Source organism: Gorilla gorilla, chromosome 11 (assembly GCF_029281585.2).
Source record: "Gorilla gorilla gorilla isolate KB3781 chromosome 11, NHGRI_mGorGor1-v2.1_pri, whole genome shotgun sequence".
In the NCBI taxonomy this organism is placed as follows: domain Eukaryota; kingdom Metazoa; phylum Chordata; class Mammalia; order Primates; family Hominidae; genus Gorilla; species Gorilla gorilla.
Genome location: NC_073235.2, coordinates 88493006 through 88517938, shown reverse-complemented (window position 1 = coordinate 88517938; position 24933 = coordinate 88493006). Strand labels below are relative to the sequence as shown.

General features: G+C 35.0%; 1 long non-coding RNA gene across 3 annotated transcripts in view; it reads left to right on the top strand.

Moving 5' to 3' along the window:
- Positions 1 to 24933, top strand: part of LOC129532138 (uncharacterized) — a 439616-nt gene that overhangs the window by 385964 nt on the left and 28719 nt on the right. For 2 of the 3 annotated variants that reach the window (XR_008677769.2, XR_010129647.1), the window contains 2 exons: positions 379 to 465; positions 24043 to 24255. This is a non-coding gene — a long non-coding RNA (uncharacterized lncRNA). The remainder of the gene's footprint in view (positions 1 to 378; positions 466 to 24042; positions 24256 to 24933) is intronic. The other variant, XR_008677770.2, reaches the window with a different exon arrangement.

Genomic DNA, 24933 nt, shown 5'->3' with positions numbered 1-24933 from the left:
AACTGAAATTAGAATTTATGGCAGATCTCACACCTCCAAGTATTCATAGCCATTTAAATATGAGAAACGTCTTTTTTGCTGGCCATAGTTTTTTATCTAGTATGTCTGGTATTCTTGATGAATGTGAAGTATTTATTACGTTTCAGAATTAAAATGGGTAAAATATAGTGGCAGACTCAAATGATTGCAATTATGCTAAAGACAAAAATGTCAAAGTATCATTATTCTTTAGTTACCTGCTAATATTACAAGAATTATTCTAAACATCTTTATTTCCATTGTATAATTATATATGTAATTATACAATATATTATATTTAACATATGCATATACTTGGCATGTCTTATATATAATTCTCATGATATCTTTCTTTTGCAGACATACAGACACTCTAAAAGCTCAAGAGATCAATTATTCAACTTCAAGAACTGAAATTTGAACACAGATTTTGAGCTTCCAAATCAGGTGCATTTTCTACTATTTTACAAGGACCTCTCCTCTGTCTCTGTCTCTGTCTCTGTCTCTGTCTCTGTCTCTCTCTCTCTCTATATATGTGTGTGTATAAAATGTTGTGTTTATTTTGGTAAAATGGGCAGGACAATGTATTTATTAGGTATAGCCCCATATATATATATACACACACACATATATAGATTTACAAAATATATCTTCATATTTTTTACTAAATATACATACCAAATATTATATCCAAATATATGTTCACATAGTTGGATATGTATAATATTATATATTTTTATATATTTTAACCAAATTATTGTGAGGATAAAGCATATATAAAAACCACAAAAATGAATTTTTTATAGAGAGGCAATAGTAAGTTAAATGTAAGATTTTGATTACAACTTGGAAAGTTACATTTGTGGACACCTGCATCTCACATTTAAAGTCAATTTGGTGGTTACGTCTCTAATAATGAAATTCAAGAATGCAGTCTCTCCATTAGGTATCAGTATGGTTTCTCTCTCTCTCTCTTTTTTTTAAAGCAGCTACACAGGGATATTCATCCAAGCAGAAAGATAATACCAGAGTTCCGAACTGGAGGCTGAATAGCAAAAGGAAGAAAAGCACTTCACATAAAATAGGCAGGCATGCTTTCAGGACTAACTAAACATAGTGAGGAAACAGGAATGATAATAGTATCTGAAAATGTGTTGCCTGTTATCATAATGAGTTTTGAGGTGTTACGAAGTAAAAAGATACACAGATTCCAAGATGACTATATGAAAAACCCCATGTCTAAATTAATGGTTACAGTGATACAGTAGGTATTACAAAGAATGTAGACAAAACTACATAATTTTGTATAGCGTTTGTTAAAGCCTGGCTTAAATAAGACAAACTTCTAAATTAACTTTTTTATACTCCTCCATTGTCTATCAAATTAAGCACACTGTTTTGTTAAGGCCTTTCATAACGTTTCAAACCTATCTCTCTGAATTTTCTCTTTAAACTTTATGAAATCTATCTTGTTAAACTTGTAATTCCTCAAACATATTTAGTGCTTTGTGATTTGTCATTTCCTTTTACCTAAACCACCGTTTCAGCTTTTTGCTTGCTTTGCTCATCATTCAAGGTCCATTTTAAAGTCCAAATCTATCTTATGTGTTGAGTCTTTCTTGAAGAAAGAAAGATTTGGTTTTTAAAAGGAAGAGTATATTCAGCATCTCTAACTGAATATGCTCTCCCATTTCTTAACCTCTCCAGGACCTGTCTTTTTCATCAGATTTTCAGTGAATATGTAGATTTACAGCAGGAAACTTCACATAAGAAATATAAGTAAATTAGTCCTTTGAGAGCTCATCTTTAAAATCAATGCTAATGGATCAGTGCAGAGATAGAAGGGCATCCAAAGAAGGAGAAAGAGTTTTCAGTTCTAAAAGATTGGATCATAGTCCTATTGTGTATACTAACATATTGAAACAATAAATGAGACACTCATGCTAAATTAGACTTGAGTACAATAATGAGGAGAAGTCTCAGGCAAACTTCAGCAGAGGCATCCAAAGGGGCTTTAAAGGAAAGGAAGCCTTAGGCTCATCTTTTGTGTATTTTAGCAAGCAAGCATATCTTTAGGGTGTTTAGGCATTCCGTGAAGCTAAAGGACATTAGGTAGTATAAAGACTCTAGTGGAAAGTCATCTCAATAGTGAAAATCTTGCTACCAAATGCATACATATGCTTGCATTTTCATCCATTCTCTCTTTCTTCCTCCTGCTGTCCTGCTTTAAGGGAGGAAGTATCCCTTCTCTTATATAAACCTAATCTTAGCACCGTGTTCTGGATCCCATCCCCTTTCCAGGTTCTCATATTGTATTCTACCGACTATTCATTCAATCTCTATATCTCTAAGTGTTTAATTGCAGAAGTCAAAAGATTAAAGATTATTTTTGAGATCTCAGGTTAGCATCATTCAAATGCCAATTCTGAGATAAGGATTCAGGAGCAAGGAGTTTATTTGAGGGTTTCGAAGTACATTAATAGAAGAGTACAGAAGTGATGCCGGGTAGGGAAAGCAGCTAACAGAAGGTGGCAGTTAAAGTGTACTAACCCTGTGGTCAGTTGGACCTGTATCAGAAATTGGTATGGAACACATGCCTCAGAAGTATACCACTTGGAGGGTGTACTTCCAGTATGACAATGGGAGTTTTGTGGACCCGTTCCCAAGTGAAACTGGTAAAAATTGTTTATTAAAAACCCACTCTTTTAAGTCTTTGGGAAATGATCCCAAAGGTATAGAGAAAATAAATATTTACTAATTAAAATCTACTAAAAATTGGTAAGAATGGTGAGAATCTGGTATTTGCATAGAGACTCACTCTCTTCCTCCCTTCTCCCAAATCATCAAGAAAGAAACTACTCCAGACTATTTCAGCCAAAAACACAGGTCTCCTTCTCCTCTCAGCTCCCAGTAAGAGGGCTTTCTTTATATATATATTATTATTATTATACTTTAAGTTCTAGGGTACATGTGCACCACGTGCAGGTTTGTTACATATGTGTACATGTGCCACGTTGGTGTGCTGCACCCATTAACTCATCATTTACATTAGGTATATCTCCTAATGCTATCCCTCCCCACTCCCCCCCACCCACAACAGGCCCTGGTGTGTGAAGTTCCTCTTCCTTTGTCCAAGTGTTCTCATTGTTCAATTCCCACCTATGAGTGAGAACATGCGGTGTTTGGTTTTTTCTCCTTGCGATAGTTTGCTGAGGATGATGGTTTCCAACTTTATCCATGTCCCTACAAAGGACATGAACTCATCCTTTTTTATGGCTGCATAGTATTCCATGGTGTATATGTGCCACATTTTCTTAATCCAGTCTATCATTGTTGGACATTTGGGTTGGTTCCAAGTCTTTGCTATTGTGAATAGTGCCACAGTAAACATACGTGTGCATGTGTCTTTATAGCATCATGACTTATAATCCTTTGGGTATATACCCAGTAATGGGATTGCTGGGTCAAGTGGTATTTCTAGTTCTAGAGCCCTGAGGAATCACCACACTGTCTTCCACAATGGTTGAACTAGTGTTGGTGGGACTGTAGGAGGGCTTTCATCTCTGGAGAAGTAGGATGGTTCATCCTTCCCCCAGTTACCTGCCCTTGAGCCTAAGTTCTCGATGAGAGTTCCTGAGAGGCAGGAAATCCCTTCTCCTGCCCACCTCCACTCATGGTATAGAGGTTATGCTTTAGGCAGGGAGCTACTGAAAATACTGAAGACTCAGTCTCCATGACTCAGATTCATAAAGTGGTGGCCCCACCATGGAAGAGGCAATCTGACAAGATATGAGGCTGCTGCTGAGTGCCTTCTCAACCCTAATGAAGCACTTAGCTCCTAAAGTGGCAGCTGTCACTCATAGAGAAGTGCACCATTGTCCCTACTCCCAGATCCAGAGACATAGCTCAGATATTTTGCCTGGAGAGAAGCAAAGCATAAAACTAATAACTACTAATCTCTTCCCCAAGGAACTCACTTTATGTGTAACCCAGGCTGAAGAAATTCAAGCCTAAAAGTGCTCTTAGAAACAGTGGAGGTAATTGTGAAAGGCAATTGGAAGGAGTTGGTAGATTCATCAGACGTATGTGTTAGACTGCAGGCCAGTTAGTTTGCCTGACAGAACCTAGGAAATAGCAGCTGGAATCCACCTGAGTCACAACAAATCTTAACCACTGGCCTCCAGAACTACCTCTCAAAGGAGCCCAGATTTGAATATCTTTATCTGTGGAACAGTTTATGTTCCAGGATACTTCACAAAAATAATCTAGACAGTCATTAAACAAATTAATAAGCAAATAGCAGTAATAAGTTCAGAAGAGGGATGGCCAGTACCTAGTGTTGTTATAATTCATTTAAAATGCCCAGTTTTCAACAAAAAAATTTGAGACATAAAAAGAAACAGAAAAGTATGACTCAAACACCAAAAAAAGCAGGCATTTAAAACTACCTGCGAGAGTAACCAGATGTCAGATTTTAACACACAAAGATTTCAAAGTAATCATTATGAATATGTTCAAAGAAATTTAAAAAATGATAAATAGAAGAAGCTATGAAGACAATGTGGTATAAAATAGAGAATAAAAATAAAGAGATAAAAATGATTTATAGAAAGAACCAAATGGAAATAAAATGCTGGAGCTGAAGAGTACAATAACTGAAATGAAAAATTAACTAGTGGTGCTTAATATTTATAACATTGTATCATTGAATTTGGTGACGTAAATTGACAGAAGAAAGAATTATTGAGCTTGAAGATAGATTGATAGAGATTATGCAAGTTCAAAACACAGAGGAAAGAAATGAAGAAAAATAAACAGATCCTCAGAGAAGGGTTGAATACTATTAAACATACCAATACGTGCATATTAAGAATATCAGGAGACAAAGAAGGAAAAAATATTCAAAAAAATAATAGCTTAAAACTTCCAAAATTTACTGAAAAACAAGAATCCACACATCCAGGAAGTTCAGTGAACTCTGAGCAGGATAAACACAGAGAGCTACAAACAGATATGTGACAGTAAAAATGCTAGAAGCCAAAGGCAAGGAGAAAATCTTGAAGGCAGCAAGAGAAAAACAATTTGTCGCTTACAAAGATAGACCATTAAAATTAATAGCTAACTTCTCATCAGAAAAAAATGAAGACCAGCCGAAAGTGGGATAACATATTCAAACCACTTGGATGAAAAAGACTATCAACCAGGAAGCCTATACTTAGCACAGCTATCTTCCAAAAATTAAGAAAAAATAGACATTTGGAGATAAACCAAAATGGAGAGAATTTGTTGTTATCAGACTCATAAGAAGTACTAAAGGAAGTTCTTTAGCTTGAAAGTAAGTGACCTCAGATGGTCACTTGAAAAAACAAAAGCATTAGTGAAGATAATTATGCACTTACAAAAGACAGTATAAATGCATATTTTTCTTTTTCATTACTTAGAAAGCAATTGTATAAAACAATATGTATGTATCTATTATTGCGCCTATAATGTACGGAAATGCAATACATTGGATAAAAACAGCAGAAAAATGGTGAATGGGAACGGATTCGTTTTGGAGTAATAAACGCTAACAGATGGTAACTGGAATCTACCAGAACAAATGGAGAAATGATAAATAGAAAGGTTGATATAAGAAAAGCTGTAAATATATACTTGGTATCCTTTTAGTTTCTTTTAAAGACATAAAGTTATGTAAATTAACATTTATAACATTCTATCTTTGGGTTTGTAATATTTATAGATGTAAGATATACAACAAATAATACTATAAGACAGGAGAAGGGAATAGAGCTATGTAGGTGTAACATTTGTATATCTCACTGGAATTAAGTTAGTACACATCTGAAGCTGGTTCGGACACATTAACATGTACTGGTGACCCTTGAACAATGTAGGGGTTAGGGGTGCTGACTCCACATGCAGTAAAAAAATCCCCTATAATTTTTACTCCCTGAAAACTTAACTAATAGCCTACTGTTGACTGGAAGCCTTATTAATAACATAAACAGTACTATATTTTTACAATTAAGTAAGCTAGATAAAAGAAAATGTTATTAAGAAAATTATAAGGAAGAAAAATATTACTATTCATTAAGTTGAAGTGGATCATCATAAATGTCTTCATCTTTGACGTTTTGACATTGAGTAGGCTAAGGAGAAGGAGGAAGAGGAGGGGTTGTTCTTGCTGTCTCAGGGATGGTAGAGAAGGAAGAGGTGAAAGGGGAGGTAGAAGAGGCAGTCATAAATACTTGTATAAGTGGACTTGTGTAGTTCAAACCCGTGTTCAAAATTCAATTGTATATAATAAGCTGTAGAACAATCACTAAAGAAATAAGTCAAAAGTTGTCCTAAAGATGTTATTAAAGAAATTTAATGATCGCATTAAAAAATATTAACAATCAAAATAAAACAATGAAAGCAGCATCGAACAAAAAGACGCGAGATAAATAGAAACAAAAAGTAAAATGAAAGACAAATATTATCCAACCATAATAAGGAATGAAGTGCTGATACATGCTACAACATGGACGAATCTTAAGACATTAATGCTAAGTGAAAGAAGTAAATCACAAAAATGACATATTATATGATTCAATTTATAGGAAATATCCAGAATAGGCAAATATATAGAGACAGAAAGTAAATTAGTGATTTCTTAGAGCTGGCATGTAGATTGGGAGATTAGAGAATGACAGCTAACTAGTATAGAGTTTATTTTTGAGTTGATGAAAATGTCCTAAAATTGACTATAGTGATGGTAACACATATCTGTGATTATAACAAAAATTTTCAAATTATAAACTTTAAACTGCATACTTTAAATAGATGATTTATATCTTTCTACATAAAATAGTTGTGTAAATTACACCTCAGTAAAGCTTATAAAAAATAAAAGAATATCTCACCTGAGTGGTGAGGATAATTAGACATTTATAACCACCTCCCAAGAATCATTTATTGAGTTTGCTTCTGGTGGTGGTGATTCCTTTGCATTTCCAGAAAGTGGCCTTCCCCAGTTTCAGAAACATGCCTTAATCACAGAGATGCAGACATTTTAAACTAGAATTTGTCCAGATCACACTGATTGTGGTAAGGTTTGAGATAAGTGGACCCCTGAGAATATCGACTATAGTCTAGCCTTTCTACTGCTCAGATCTGTTTACATCTTTTGTTTTTTTCAAATTTTACTTTAAGTTCTGGGATACATGTGCAGAACGTGCAGGTTTGTTACATAGGTATACATGTGCCATGGTGGTTTGCTGCACCTGTCAACCCGTCATCTAGGTTTTAAGCCCCACATGCATTATGTATTTGTCCTAATGCTCTCCCTCTCCTTGACCCCCACCCACTGACAGGCCCTGGTGTGTGATGTTCCCCTTCCTGTGTCCATATGTTCTCATTGTTCAGCTCCCACTTATGAGTGAGAACATGCAGTGTTTGGTTTTCTGTTCCTGTGTTAGTTTGCTGAAAATGATGGTTTCCAGCTTCATCCACATCCCTGCAAAGGACATGAACTCATCCTTTTTTATGGATGCATAGTATTCCATGGTGTATATGTGCCACATATTTTTTTATCCAGTCTATCATTGATGGGCATTTGGGTTGGTTCCAAGTCTTTGCTATTGTAAATAGTGCTGCAGTAAACATACGTGTGCATGTGTCTTTATAGTAGAGTGATTTATAATCCTTTGGGTATATACCCAGTAATGAGATTGCTGGGTCAAATGGTATTTCTGGTTCTAGATCCTTGAGGAATCACCACACTGTTTTCCACAATGGTTGAACTAATTTACACTCCAACCAACAATGTAAAAGCATTCTTATTTCTCCATACCCTCGCCAGCATCTACCGTTCCCTGATTTTTTAATGATCACCATTCTAACTGGTGTGAGATGGTATCTCATTATGGTTTTGACTTGCAGTTCTCTAATGATCAGTGATGATGAGCTTTTTTTCATATGTTTGTCAGCCACATCAGTATCTTCTTTTGAGAAGTGTCTATTCATATCCTTTTCCCACTTTTTGATGGTTTTTCTTTTCTTGTAAATTTGTTTAAGTTCCTTGTAGACTCTAGATATTAGACCTTTGTCGGATGGGTGGCTTGTGAAAATTTTCTCCCATGCTGTAGGTTGCCTGTTCAACTCTGATGATAGCTTATTTTGCTATGCAGAAGCTCTTTAGTTTGATTAAATCCCATTTGTCAATTTTGGCTTTTGTTGCAATTGCTTTTGGTGTTTTAGTCGTGAAGTTTTTGCCCATGCCTATGTCCTGAATGGTATTACCTAGGTTTTCTTCTAGGGTTTTTATGGTTTTAAGTTTTACATTTAAATCTTTAATCCATCTTGAATTAATTTTTGTATAAGGTGTAAGGAAGGGGTCCAGTTTCTGTTTTCTGCATATTTACATCTTATATTAACTACATCTAATTACTGTTTCTTAAAAGTGGTACCTGGTTACTTTCTTTTAAAAAACAAACATTTAAAATCACAGGGTTGGTGAGAAAAACTACAGTCACCCTGCTGTAATTGGTACCAAGGCTGCAATGGAAATTCATCTTCTTTCTCTAGCACCTGATCTAGAATCCTCTCATGCTTAGATGGCTCGGCTGCTCTAGATTCCCTTCTTTGGTTGGATAACACAATCCTCATCAGTGAATGTCTAAGCTTGTCATTACCATACTTCTCAGATTGGAGTGTCTGCAAGTAATTGTTTAGAGTTAATACTGGATAAAGAAACAATTTTTTAAAAACCCAAGTCTTATCCACTCTTTTATTAAGCCAGTCTATCACTCCTAAGTTCTAATCCTTAGCTGTTTTCACTGGGGCTTTTTGGCAAATAATTTATTTTTTCTCAAAGCTGGGGCAGCCCTTTCTTTCTCAGCTGGAAAAGACCTAGTTAGATGCTTAGAAGCCATGAAGGATACTTCTTAAGCAGGACAAATATATTCTCGCAAAATGTATTCTAACTAAAGCTTCTATATTATTTCCAGGCGAGGGAGGGTGCTATCTTCTAGCAAGAGTATAGTTGGCTAGAACCCCTGGATCAGAGGGTTCCAGGGAATCAGAGAATCAAAGCTCTTAAGGGCATCAACCAGATGTTATAGTAGTTCTTATTAGTGCTTTGATGTCAGCAGAGGAAAGTTGATAGGGTTATTAATTTAAAATTTCTCTGCAATTCTGCTATAGTCACAACCAAATCTTGGCCTAGTTTTCAGACTAATCTACTGTTTCCTTGCTGAAGATGAAGCTTTTTTAAAAAAACACCACCATAGAGGACTTTTGGCTTCCAAACCTGACCCTAGATGGTGGTTGGCTAATTTCAGGCTGTCTGTTTCTTTGTTCAGTGAATCAATTGCACTTAACAGTTACACATTTCTAATAGTATCATTGCCACTATATCCGTCACACAATACGGATATTGGATAAGCTATCACATTTCTACCTGTGTGCCATCCCAATTCATCAAAAACAAGGATCTTATTTACTCTAAAGCTACTATATTCCAGGAATGATTGCAACTCCACTTAAAACAAAACAGAACAAAAAATGGTTCCTTATTGCTATATGGCAGGTGTGATGCTTTTTATGTGTCAATTTTACCAAGCCATGAGGTGCCCAAATATTTGGTTAAACATTATTCTAAGTGTTTCTGTGGAGGTGTTTTTAGATAGTATATAAACATTTAAATTTGTAAACTGAGTAGAATAGATTATCCTCTGTAGTGTGCATAGGCCTTTTCCAATTAGTTGAGGGCCCGGATAGAACAAAAAGGATAATACTTTCCCAATTAAGACAGAATTCTTCCTGCCTGACTGCCCTTAGAACTGGAAATTTTTTTTTTCTGCCTTTGGACTCTAACTAAAATATCAACTCTCCTTGGGTCTCAAGCCTGCCAGCCTTCGGATGGAAACTACAAAATTGGCTCTCCGGTTTTCAGGTCTTCAGACTCAGACTAGAACTAAATCATTGGCTATCCTGGTTCTCTAACTTACTGACTTATTCTGCATATCCTTGGAACTAGCCTGTTTCCGTAATCACATGAACCAATTCCTTATAATAAATCTGTCTCTCTGCCCCATATGTAAAACTTAGGTTGGTCTCTCTCTCTCTGTCTCTCTCTCTCTCTCCTTTAATTTATATATATATGTGGTTCTGTTTTTCTGGAAACTAATACAGTGGGTGAGTAATCCAATCTCAGAATCTTACCCGAGGATAAGCTTTCTATGGTCGCCTCTGGTATGTTGGATTCCTCCAAAAGTATCTGTAAAATAAAGAGGTCATTTCAGATGATGTCCAACTTATTTTATTGTTTTCATTTTACCATTTATGACTTTTTAGGATATCTAGAATATGCCATTCCATCTGGAACAAGTCTGGTTTGACATAATAGGATTGCTCTGTTAATAAAGGAAGAAGCAGTTAATCCACGAAAGAAAATCTAAGGTTTATTGGTAACTGACAATTTGAACCAAGCTGGTTTAAGGTCCAAAGTTGAGCTAAGCTTGAGGAGAGATTCAGGGTCTGAGGAATGTTACCTAGAAATTAGGGAACAGCAACAGGAGATAATTTCTAATAATGTAATTTTGTTTGTATTCCCAAGAGACATTTCTTTAATATGAGCACATGCTTTGTTCATATGTTTTAAAGTTATTGTTTATTTTGCCAGTACATTTGATTACTCATATTACCTATGGGTTGATGTAAAATTAGTATTCTTTGTTAAATTCAGAAAACATAAAACAAAAGTAACTCCACTTTAAAAAAATGCCTGCAATATTTTCTTATTATTAAAAATATACTTATAGTTCTATACCCTAAACTCCTGCTCAGTGTAGCAATCTTGTCTACAAATAATCTTTCCACTTTTTAAAAAATTCTCAGTGATGGAAGATTGACTACCATATAAGCAGCTTGCTTTATTAGTAACTCTTTTGAGTTGAAGTTTTTATTTTATACGGCTTCAAAATCTTCCTCTTTTTAACTTTTACTTGGTGGTTAGAGTTATATCCTTTGGAGCTACTGCCCCTATCTCTAGTTGTCTATTAAAATGTTTCCAACTCATAAGATAAGTGGCTTGTTGAGCATCACCTTCACTATCTACATCACTCCTCTCTTTGCACTTTAGCACTCTACCCTATGTGATCTGATAAAAACAGAACAAGGGTAATGTTATTTTTCTTTCTCTAGATTCCATGTTTATATTGTTGTGGTTGTGTAAACTTTAGAATAGATTCTAAAGGTTATTTGTATCCTTATTTCCACATACCTAAATTTGGGGTAATGTTTTATACTTAGGATTAACTTTCAATTATCTCTGTAGCAAATTTTAGATGGAAGTTGCTAGCCTCCTGCCAAGGAAGAGGTGGTGCCTGTACTACTTTCCCCTCCGTCAGTTGTTATGTGCTTTGAAACAGAAAATTATGCTTATAGTAGCCTTCACAGTGGATATGAATGTTCACTTAATACATGTGGCTATTTGATAGATATTATTTCATGAAATTCAAAGTAAAATATGATTGATATTGAAATGTTTTGCTAATTTAAGACATCAGTGAATGTGTTCTTTTATTTCTCCATTGGAACATGTAAATCAACTATTAAATTTACAATGCAGGTCTCTTTTTTCAGTGCTTAAATTGTAATTTGTAAGATATGTGCAGAAGAAATAATAACATCCTCCAGCATCATATGTTTTAAAAGAAATGCTATAACTGGCAAAAATCTCTCCGGACACATGATGTATAGCATATCCATCCGTATGTGTCCTTAGTTTGTCTTGGTCAACTGGTTCCTCACATGTGGCTAACTTGTAGATCAGCAGGCAATGTGCAATGTCAGGCTATTGTGCTGAGGTTCCTTTCTGTTTAGAAAGAAGTAACCTGCTTGTGTTCCTTCAAAGTCCTGAACAGTCTGATTTCAGCATTTTGGCTTTCTTTTTATGTGAGGTGAAATAGCAAGCTGTGTTTAAGTCACAGATGTGAATGCTGAATAGTTAAGGGCACTGTTGTTAGGAAAAAAACAACTCAAAAAAATAAAAAAGAAACAATTTCTTCTTCAGTTGAATGGGAGTATTGATTTTAGAGGACTTAAAAGCTATATTTTATGGTCTGTTACCAAAATAGCATTTGCTAAACTTAGGGATAAAACCACCCTTTTGTGTTTTTTAGGGATAAAACGTTAAAAGAGTAATACAAATTTAAGTTGTAGAAACCCATTCAGACTTCTAAAGTGAGATCTCTTAAGAGAAATTATTTATAATGAAGAATGGGATCATTCTTTAAAATCTATATATAACTATCAAATCTCTAGTAATTTAACATATGATGCTGAAAAGCCAGTTGTTAGTTTTCTCACATTAAATGAAAAATGAAAACTTAAAAGTACCAATATGGTTTCAAAGAAATATCTATGTTATTCCAGGTTAAAAGCACAAAAAAAGGCAAAATGAAAACAATTCTTTATAGCTTAAAGATTTAAATACTTAACTTGACCATCTTATTCATTACATAAAAATAAAGTTAAAATAGGGTATCAAGTTGCAGATAAAAATATGAAATTTCAACTATAGATGTGCTGACATTTATGATGAAGTTCAGATATTTCTGTAAATGCATGAGGATTTTAAAAGAGCTGAATGTTCTGGTTAATTAGCTTAGTGATCTATTCAAATTTGCGGTGGTCTTGACTGGTGTTAAATAAACTTCCCATAAAATGAAATATGATGCATGTGAAAAATCAAAGATTTACTCAGATTTACCCATTTACCCACTTTCATCTTTACCCTTCATCTTACCGAGTGGCACAATAAAGCAGAAAAGGGAATGACTTTATAAAAAACCATAATCAACTGTCTTTTAAAAGGTTAATAGATCCAATTCACACTTGAATTCCTGTGTCTTTGTTCTGCTATATTACCCCTTAATATGGGACTCTGAGCTTGACCACATGACTTACTTTGGCAAATGGGACACCAGTAAATGTGACACAAGCACAGGCTTTACAAATGCTTACACGTTGAAGCTTAATCTCTTGAAAAGCTGCCACTTTGTGAGAAAGTCCAGGCCAGTCTGCTGGAGACACATGGCCCACCTGACAGCCAGCTGCAGCCTCCAGACATGAGGGTATCTCAGACCATCCATGTGCAGTTGATCCACCATATCATTGCAGTTACATAAGTGACCCTGACACAGACAGCAGAAAACCACACAGTTGACCACAAAATAAATTGCTAACCCAGAGTTATATATTACTAAAATGTGTGTTGTTTACACGGCTACATTTTTGGGATAGCAATAGAAAACTGACAAAAACAGCTGCCTAAACTCACCTTTTGGGCCAAATTAGTAAAAGGGTGAACCACAGAATTTGTGCCTACATTGCACAGAGTGGATACCGGAGGTAGATGAGTTAACCTCAGGAAGCAAATACAGTCTCAAACGTCAATTATCCACGGGTGAGCAGAGAAAACAAGCCAGGCATAAAACCAAACATGTAAATTCACTCAAGGAAAAAGGAGAAAAAGAGTTTGTGCAGAAAAAGGTTAATGATGCCCCTGAGGTGAGGAATAAAGTAAGAGAGGAGTCTTTTCTGGAACACCAGGGTTTTAACTATGGCTTGTTGCTTTTTTTTTTTTTTTTTTTTTTTGCCTTGGTAATCCGATTACAGGGTTAAAACCTAGAAACATGTATTAATTTTTGATAGGTAATATGTACTTCTCATTTATTTTTAAATCTTTTTAACTAAATGGATTTCAAATGTACAAAAACATAATAAATGTGAACCTACCATGTTAATATTTTGACATTGTCTTTATACCAATCTCTATTGTTTTTTGACATAATAAAATATCATACATGCAGTTACCTTTAGTATCTCCTCTCTCTATTAGTCACATGAGTGACTGATAAATATATTTATTCATGATATTCAAAATAGCTAACACTATTTTGCTAAGGGTGATTTGATGTCCTCTGCTGCATCGTGGGGAAGTCAGGGAGCTCCTGAAAGGGATGGGAAGACTAGGAAGAAAAATTTTAAGGGGGGTTAAGAGTCATTATTATTAATTATAACTGGTACTGAATTATTTTTAAATATGACTATGACTTTCCTAGTATATACTAATTTGGGATCATATAAATATCTTTTCCCAGTTTGTGGATGCCTTTTTACTGTGTTAGTGATGTATTTGATACATTTATTTTGATGTCGGTGTATAGAAGCTTTTGTATTTAATGCCATCATATGAATCCATCTTTTTCTTAATGATCAGTGCCTTTTGTATCTTGGTAAAGAAATCTTTTGTGAACAAAACATTTTCTTTTTTTTAAATTTTTTTTAATTTTTTTATTTTATTATTATTATACTTTAAGTTTTAGGGTACATGTGCACAATATGCAAGTTTGTTACATATGTATACATGTGCCATGTTGGTGTGCTGCACCCATTAACTCGTCATTTAGCATTAGGTATATCTCCTAATGCTATCCCTCCCCCCTCCCCCCACCCCACAACAGTCCCCGGTGTGTGATGTTCCCCTTCCTGTGTCCATGTGTTCTCATTGTTCAATTCCCACCTATGAGCGAGAACACGCGGTGTTTGGTTTTTTTGTCCTTAAGTTCATGTCCTTTGTAGGGACATGGATGAAACAAAATATTTTCTTAAAAATTGTTCACAGCTGGGTGCGGTGGCTCACGCCTGTAATCCCAGCACTTTGGGAGGCCGAGGCGGGCAGATCACGAGGTCAGGAGATCGAGACCATCCTGGTTAACACAGTGAAACCCCGTCTCTACTAAAAATATAAAATATTAGCCGGGCATGGTGGTGGGCGCCTGAAGTCCCAGCTACTCGGGTGGCTGAGGCAGGAGAATGGTGTGAACCCGGGAGGCGGAGCTTGCAGTGAGCTGAGATCAGGCCACTGCACTCCAGCCTGGGCAACAGAGTGAGACTCTATTGCTAAAAAAAAAAAAACAAAAAAAAAAATTGTTCACCAAAATATTTTCTAATATTTTCTTCTAAAATGGGCTTTTCAGTTTTGCATCTTTAATTGACATAAAATTTATTTTTCTTTATGGCATTAGGTAGAGATTTAATTTTATCCTGTGTCATAGAGATATGCTGATTCTGCCACTTATTAGCAGTGTGTCCTTGTCCAAGTTACCTACCTTCTGTGTACAATAGTTTCTTCATCGATGAGATGGGATTAATAATAGTATTTACCTCATATATCATTTAGAAGATTAAATAAAATAATAGTGTAAACTACAATGCCTGCTACATAATGATCACCCTGTACTTATTCGTTAATAGACCTAACGACTTATTCAGCACCATTTATTGACTAGCCCCTACTTCACCTGTTGAGTGCCTCATGTACACATATATGGATTAATTTCTAGGTTCTCTATTCTGTTTCTTGATATATTAATTCTTTGCAACAATACTCAAATTTCAATTATTGTAATTTAACAGCAATTCTTATCTGATGGAGTGAGTCCCTCCTAAGGGTTTTGGGCTTTTTACTCATATGTATGAAATTTATGTGAAAGTTAATTTCTGTTAAATCAGTGTTGGAATTTTGATCAGAGTTGCATTGAATTTATAAGTTATTTGGGCTAAAACTGTCGTCTTGATGATATTGATTATTCTGCTCAATAAAATAATATATCACTTCATTGATTTAGGTTGTATTTTATTTATTATTATAAAACCTATCTATATTAATTACAAGGAGGACATGGTTTCTTTGAATCCTGGTGTAGGCTGCTCATTTCCCACACTCCAGAAACCAAGGAGCTTGGAGACAAAATTGCTACAGTTAAGAGTTGTTGGCATATCTCCTCCCTGACTGAAATTCTTGCATAGTGTACCCATTACCCACAAGATAAAATTTTCAAACTCTTGAATGTGATACAACACCTTCCATGACTTCCTAGTTTATTTCTCTAGTCCAGGTGTCTTCACTAAATGTCCAGACTTGTATATCCATCTAATTGTTTACCATTTCCACTGAATGTCTAACAGATATTGAAAGCTGACTCATTTCTTGACACATAGTCTCCCCACTGACCCTGGAAGCTCATTAAATGGCATCATCATTCACTCAATAGTTCAAGCTTGAAAACTTCAAGTTATTCTAGACTCCTATCTTCCTCTTGCTTTCACATTTCAGATCAGTTCATCAGCCTGGTATTACTTTCTTCAAAATATATCTGAATTCTAACCTTTTCTGCCTACCCCTACCCCCAACTGGCTACCATGTTAAACCAAGCCATCATTGTTTTTTGCCTGGGTTAATGAAGAAACTTTGAAACATATGTTAATTCTCCTCATTTTTTTTCTCCCTTCTGATCAACTATCCACATAACAGGCTAGGCACTCTTAAAATAAAAATCAGATCATGCCATTTACACGCTCAGAACCCTCCCATATCTTCCTATCGTACTTGGGTGAAAAAAACTCTGGTCATGTCCAAGGAAGCCTTCAAGTTCTGTCCTGTCCTCCTCTCAGGTTTCATCTCTTATCACTCTCTCTTTAACAGTCTTCCCTGGATATGCTTGTCCCCTTGCTGTTTCCTAATCAGACAAACAGATTCCTCCCTCAGGACCTTTGCACTGCCTATTCTCTCTGCCTAGAATGCTTTCAGAAACAGTTATTAGACAATGTGGACAAAGTAATAAATATTAGCAACCCTTGGAAAATGCTATGTAACAACTATGAGATCATTGACAGGGAAAGGACAATCTAACTTTAACAATTAAGATAAAATCTTTAAATGAAAGATTATTAGGTTTGAATTTATGAAATTTATTTATGTTTCAAACATTTTAAAAACTAAATTTTGAAGAACTGGGAAATTTATTTCTCACTGTATTAGTCAATTCTCACATTGCTAGTGGTTTAATTGGCTCACAATTCTATAGACTATATAGGAAGCATAGCTAGGGAGGCCTCAGGAAACTTACAATCATGGCAGGAGGTGAAAGTGAAGCCAGTACGTCCTACATGGCTGGAGCAGGAGGAAGAGAGAGTGATGGGGGAAGTGCTACACACTTCCAAACAACAAGATCTCGTGAGAACTGTATCACGAGACAGCACTAGGGGCATGGTGCTAAACCATTAGAAACCACCCCCATGATCCAATCACCTCCCACCAGGCCCGACCTCCAACACTGGGGATCACAGTTCAACATGAGATTTGGGTAGGGATGTAGAGCCAAACCATATCAGTAACACTTTGGTCACATCACATCAATGAGTAAATAGGTCCTGGGCTAATCTCAATTGGCCTTTTAAAATTCATCTCATCTATATTTGTGAAACAATCAGATAAAATATTTAAAAACCTTAAAAAGAAAAAATATCTTTGGAAGTACAGTTATTTCATAAAATGTGAAAACACAGAAGTATAAAAGATCATATAATTCTTATTTTCTTCCTCCACAGAAGTATAAAAGATCATCTAATTCTTATTTTCTTCCTCATTGTTTAAATATTGTTTTTCCTGGGAACCTTACTGCCTATGATAGTGTTAATTGGTTGTCCTGGACTGTGTCTTAGCTTCCCATCTTCCCAATTTTCATATATTTAGTAGAATGTGGATCGTTCTCAAAGCATTATCCATTTGAGTAATGACTATAAAACAACTTCCGTAGAAAGAGGCTGTATTTAGGCTTAAGATATTTTATAACATGACACCCTAACCCCAGCCCACCTCTGTAGCACTTTGTTACTAGAGCATGATTAGGACTTCCCTGCTTCTTTCTTCACTGTCAATGTTTGGGGTGTGTGTTTGTGTATGTGCATGTGTGTGAATAGTGTGAGTGTATGCATGCACATGTGTGTCTCTATTGAGGAATACAGGGATGCTGGTAGCAGGGGAAGAGGATCTAATTTTCTTTGGTTTATTATTTTTTTCTTAACAGCCAGTTAGAGCAGTGGAGTAGTAATTACAGTTGCCACAACTTTTAACAAATTTTTAGGAAGTGATATTTAATAAATAAGAATCTTCTGGCTGGTTAATGTTTACACGTACAAAGATATCTTTGCTTCATGATATGTTTTGGGTCTAAAAACACAGTTATTTTATGACACCTATGTATTTGTATTGCGTTTGCTTCTCTTTTCTGATGGAAGAAATCAATAATAATCAATAGAGAGAAAGGGCTCTCTAGACCAAAAGTCTGCCAAAATTGAAAATTGAAGTGTTGTCAGTTGACCTGGGGAAGGACTGAATCCTCTTTGTAGAAAAATACCAGAAACACAAGTGAATGTGCATTGTTCTTAGTCCAACCTAAGAATGCATTCATCTGGGTTGGTTGTATTAACTAACACAACTTTATTATTAGTTGTTAATGTTAGTTAATACAACTAACCCAGATGAATGCATTCTTAGGTTGGTTTTATGACATTCACATAAGAAAAGGTACATGAAAAACTATAATCTTCAAAATGCATTGAGGTCACTGAGCTTTGTAGCTCCCGCTTCTTGGTCATTCCAGTTAAAAATGTTATGTTTGAGATGTAAACTTTAACAGGATGATCTATGCTAACTCCATTCCCCTCCTCCTATGTACTTTCTTGCCATGGGTAGCATTTCGTCTCAGAATGGATGCAGAAAACGTAGAAAAAAGTAATTATAGAGGAAGTAGGTAACCCATTCCCAACTTGCTTGAAAGAAATAAGAGATGGCCAGTTTTAATGTTTACAGATTTTTCATTTATCTGTCCAGGAAAAGCTGGAGTACTCAATAAAATATATTTCTAATGTTAATTTTGGCTAACAATTTTACTCATTTTCTGGCAAAAATAATGATTAATTCTGTGTCCAATTTATCATATTATGGTGTAAATTTCTCTCAAATGATTGCCAGAAGTTGACCGTCAGTCCTAGTTTTTGAGGTTGCAGGAGTGTTTTTTGAGGTTGCGGGAGTTTTTGTTTATTTGTTTGTTTTCTTTTTTAGGGTCCAGTGTATTTTCAATTGGAATGTTCAAAGATTCTACATTAGGAATTACTTCTGGGGAGCTCATATTTTAAAACCAAACTAGTTCTTGTTACTTTCAGCAATACTTTTTTTTTTTTGAAAACAGGCTTTCCTTTCTACTGCCTCAACTTTATACTTATTTCTTGTGTTTCCCCCAAGGGCTTAATTATGGATCCCTTCTAGGCCTTTTCTGAGCACTAATAATGTTTAGAGGTTGGTGAGCTCTTTGTTAATGCTTTTCCCAACTGTCAGGAAAGAAGCTATTTATTTCCTCATTTGTGTCTTCCTACTTTACCTGTATGGAATAAACCATATTTGTTTTTTACTTTCTCCAATAAGATATACAAAATTTGGGCTTGTACTGAAACTATTTATGTGGCTAATTTTAAAATGTTTTTAGATTTAACATACTCTTTATTTTTGTCCATATTCCACATCTAAAATTTATAAATATTAAGATAGAACTAGAGATATATTTTTGATAGATACCTACCTGCTAGAAGCTAAGGCACACATTGTAATGACAGAAAATTTCGATAGCAATACATAGAATTCTTATTCTTTTTCTATTTTTTTTTGTGGTCAGCCTCATTGTACTCTACACAGGAAAGATGATACTCTGAAACAAAAGTGTTAAAACATCTGGAAAATTCCAATGTTATTTGGTACTCCATAAATAAGAGAAGTGTTGGAAATTGAAAAGTTTCTAAATATAAGAGTTCTATATTGTTGGTGTGCATATACTGTTTTCTTCTTGGGAATGTGCACTGGAAGGAGAAAGAACTAATTCTATACAATGGCTGGCTGTGCTGAGCATGGACATCATACTGAGGGAAGACTAAGAATAGCGACAACTAGTCTAGAAAGCTTCCACTGTCCCAAACAGTTCTTAGTTGCCGAGAACCACTTTTGTCTGCTACTTTCTCACAAAGACCCACACTTTGGCTGCTACACTGCACATCTTGCTCAGAAGTGTAGTAAGTTTATTATCCCATTGTACTTTTTCACATACTTGACTTGCCTGTGAAACTGCTTTGGAAATGAGAAATAGCTTGTGCACATTCAACCCCTCATCACACTGCCCAACAGTGGGGGGGCCTCCTTCTCTGTAGTCATGGCTAATATGCTCTGTCTTATAAATAATAGATGAATTGTCTACCCTCATTCCTAAACTTCTGGTATTGCACAAAGCAAACTGAAGTAATAATGTAACCCCTTATTTTAAAATTTAATATCTTTTATAGCCTGCTGTCTAAGGCAGTTCCTCTATGAATCTGCTGACACTTTAAATTCTACTTTAGAAACTTCCTCTCTATTTCAAATATCCACTCCACTCAAAATTTTATATAAACTTATCCCCTCTACACACTATCAATAGGAAAGTTCTTCTTTATTTCCTAAGGCATTCTAAGTCACTTTTGTAACCAGCTCCCTTAAGAGAAAACCACTAAATCTTGCTGCTTATACAGCAGCCCGAAATCTTACCATAGTGCTTGTCAAAGACAGAGAAATATCTTCCGTGTAAGCTCCTGCAAGGTTCACAGGCTTACTAGATTGTGCTTTCTAGCTAATAGGAAAGAAAAGAAAACTGCAGAAGCCTCTAGAGAACCTTCTGGGAGAAAGTAGATAACACAAAATAAAATCACTGTTTTATTTTATTAAGGACCTTTGTGAAGGTTCATTTGAAGCAATTTAGTCTGTCTAACATAATTAAGTCACTAAGCAGCATCAGATAGTAGGCAGTTACCATCTTGGATTAATAATGTTTAATTCATCTATAATCACTCTAATACATCTCTAGGAAGCATACACAGCATTTTATAAAGTACAATTTGATGAGTAAGGACAGTTGAATGATGAATCATAAAATAAATTAAATTGTAGTCATTTGAACTGCTATTTGAAATTTATGGCTGCCATCTGGCAACCAGAGGATTTTTAAAATATAAATTAAATAAGTTCAATAAAGTTATCCAGATAGAAAATCTGCAGCTGGAATATGAGAATTATTTCTTTTTAGCCTTCGCCAGAAATGAGTTTTTTGAGACAGGCACAATAAAGAATATTTAGGCAGGGTCACAGTGGAAGCAATACTGTGTCCAATGAGATCCACTCTGGTAGATTCCCAATCCATCAGCTCTTAATAATTCATGTTTCTCGGCTGGATTGAACAGATCCTGATCAATTGGAGTCAAAGAGAGAGAAGGATAGAAGTCAGATTTAGATAGAAGATTTTTTTTTTTTTGGCTACAGTATATAAATAAAATGAGTAGGGTTTGAAATGAGATTGTTAAAAGGATTTAAAAATATTATGGATGAATATGTGACATAAACCTTAATTGCAGCCCAATTTCTATATTTACACAGGAAATTTAAAGATTATTTTCTCTGTTATTTGAATGGGAAAGCCCTACTTGAGCACAGCAGAAATCTTGCAGCTTTTGTGATTGTAGAGAAGGCAAATTAGGTCATTGAAACTTTTAATTAACTGGGTTCAGGGTTAAATCTCAAGGTAATTCTATCATCTGGAAAAGGTAATCTCTGAATTTCAGAAGCTATAGCAACTTCTGTATTGCTGAACTCATACTGATACTCAGCAAGATTGAAGCTGTTAAGAAATTACATCTACTTGCCTAGAATCTGCATTAGAGTTTATTGGTTTAAAATTGTTTAAATGTGCTTTTAGTCAATTGTTAAAAAGATAGTATCAATTTTACATAATCGTTAAAGATGATATATATTTAAATTTGTTTTGGTAGCTTATATATACTTTCTTTTGTCCCTGGAACCCTGAGGCCTAAAATCTGACAATACAAGGGCCTGCCATTTTGCAGCATGTTGGAAGACAAGGAAATACAAAATAAAACAAAGCACTGAATATAATTTCCTGGTTATGAGTAACAGAAATCTAGAATCTCCTATTATCAGTTTCTGATTGTGTAAAAATTGGGGAGATTCCAAAGCATCTAGGAAGAAATAGTCCTGGGATTTAGATATATTGGAATAAAAGTAACAAATGGAGATTGACTATATAAAGAAGAGATATGATTGCTCCAAGTTACAGATTTTATTTGTTAACCCACTAAACGTTGATGAGCTATGTTCCAGGTTCTGATTAGGTGCTGGGAACATGATAATGAGATAACAGAAGAAGCCTCTGTCCTCATACAAACAGATTTGGATTGAAACTGAACAGATGGCACCTTACCAAACACTGTCATAATTAATGAAGAAGGGAATGTAAAGTCTAAAATGCCAATATACATCATGGAACTGAAATTTACTTTGAGACAGCATGACCTTTGGGAGGCATATGGGTACACAGCATTCAACCAGTGTTTGTAACATCATGCAATGATCCATTTATAAGGATCCATGGAAGAAATATTCTCAGGACATTGACAGTGATATCTTGCTTCTTTTAAGAAAATACATTGTTTGGCTTATAAACACTATAAATTGCATTTACCCTCTTGCATTGGCTGCTCAGAATCTCAGTAATAAATTTGAGGCCAACACCTGGCAATGTAATAGGAAAATCAATGTGTGTTTCTGATGCTTTAGTTTCATGGACTCTACTTTTAGAAAGAAATAGGACATTAAACAAACATACAAATCAACAGCAATCACAATCATGGTTCCATTTGTAAAACTGAAGCTCTTCAAAGCATTGGAAACATATCAGTCTTCTCAGGTAATAGGACGTAATCCTGCCCTTGAGCATTTTTTTTTTTTGGTGTTTTCCTTAAACAGCCCTATTTTATTAAGATCATCCTCCAGGTTTTAGAAGAATATGTGTTCCTATCACAATAAAATATGCTCATAGTATAATTCTGTCAATCTAGACAGAAGACGATGGCAAAAAAACATGAGAAGGGTGGAAGGTGACACTGTTGAAGGACATCTTGAGAGAGAGCTTAAATTGAAACAAATATAAAGCAAAAGCAGAAGCAAACATTCAGCTAGTCATTATCCCAAACATTGCCAAGCTTTGGAGATACCAGTTAGTGCCACAAACCAGGACACCTCTTCTATGCAATATGGATAGAAATAATCTTCAGTTAAAGCTATATTTGGGTGTATATATCAAATGGAAATAGACAATATAAAGAAGTGTTATGGTTGCTTTGAGATACAGGTATCACTTGCTCATGCAACAGAGAGCATCACAGGCAGCTATGACTGGCAATAGCATTTTATTTGGCACCAAAAGATAATGGTAGAATTTTAAAATATATTGAGTTTCGTTTACCCACTTAAGAGAATCTTTCCCTTAGGATTTTGTAATCTACCCAACATCAGCACAAACTATATATACTATATATATATAGAGAGAGAGAGAGAGAGAGAGTATTTTATATATTCATCATTCACTATGCCTGAATTTTAACAAAGAAAATTATTTCCTAAAAAACTAATTTGGTCCCACTCATTTAAAAAATTACTTTAAATAATTCAATGATCACTGCAGTTATTGATGTCTCTACAACCACCATTGGCTGAAACCTGTACTTCCTCAGGTTCAGTACATACTCTGCACTTAAGTGCAGAGTAATAATAAGTGGTTGCTCTAGTTATGTTACCTATAGGGTGGAAACTGACAAAAGTAGCAACTGGTGGCTAAGGTGGTGATTTTGTACTGCCACGTCTCTCCTTTGCCATCAGCCGGGGTGGAAGGCAGAAATCCAAAGAGCTATTTTTATTCTCTGGCAATTTGCCAGCATTATATAAGCAATCCTTTGGCCAGCTTTGAGCTGTGTTTACTGCTAGCTAACATAAGATTTAGAATGAGTGTAATCTTCAGCTTTTGTAAAGAGTATCAAATGATAAATTGAGTAATCAGATCTTTGCCTGAATTTCTTACTGCAGTGAAACGTTTATTAAATGTGTAGTAAAAATATCAGTTAATCTGTCCAAAAAGCTGGATACATTCATTTGCTTTCTTTCATCCAGCTTAGTTGTCTCATTGGAGAAAAAAGGGAAAAGAAAAATGATGTCCTAATTATTTATGTGTTTACAAGTTTGTTTTCTTTTTTGCTTAGACTGCTGTTAAACTGGCTCACTCCATATACTCTGTGCTACAACAATTTAATATTTCATTAAAAAGCATTAATGATGGCTCCAGTGAATTTCTCCTATTCAAGCTCCATAATGACAGCAGTTCAAGCGAGTGTTGATCTCTGAGTGATGCAACACAAAAACATCGCCTAACAAAGGAACACTTGGAGTGCTACTCATATTCTCTGCAGCTTGAGGTAAAGTTGGAGAGCTAGCTGCTGAGTGGTACCTTGTAATTTAATTGAATAAGAAAAGACCTTCTAATTTATACTCAATAAATGAATTGCTGTAGTAGGTATGTCACATTTATATTATATATCAATAATAGATTAAACAATTGCTATAAAGCTTGCTCTTTCAAAAGAGTTTCTAAAGGCAACACATCTCTGTTTATGCTTTTGACTTTAAAACAAAGTCAAAAGTTACACCATGAGAAAATATCTTGTTGCTTTAGAAACATATGATTACCTATCTGATGAAACAATAAATATTTATTAAATGACTACTGTGTGTTTTCAAGCTACTGTGGCCTCTACTTCAAAGGAGAGAGTCTTGTTTTTAAGGATTTTTTTGTTTCAATTTGAGGAGAAAAGAAAAATAAAATCATAAATGCTAATGAAAAGCCTAAATGATGTGGGTTAAGTAATTCGTTCTCATAAGAAGTTAGGGTTGTTGTATGGAAAAGGGAATTATTTCCAGCGAATATAATCAGGAGATTTATAAAATAGTGGAATTTAAGTTTAAAATAATTCAAGGATGTAATTTTCATAGTTTGAAAATAGAGAGGATATAGAGATAGCAGAAATTTTGTTTAATGGAACAGTGGAATAAGAAGTGCAAAAACAATGTTGAAAGCATATTATAGAGATCACTTG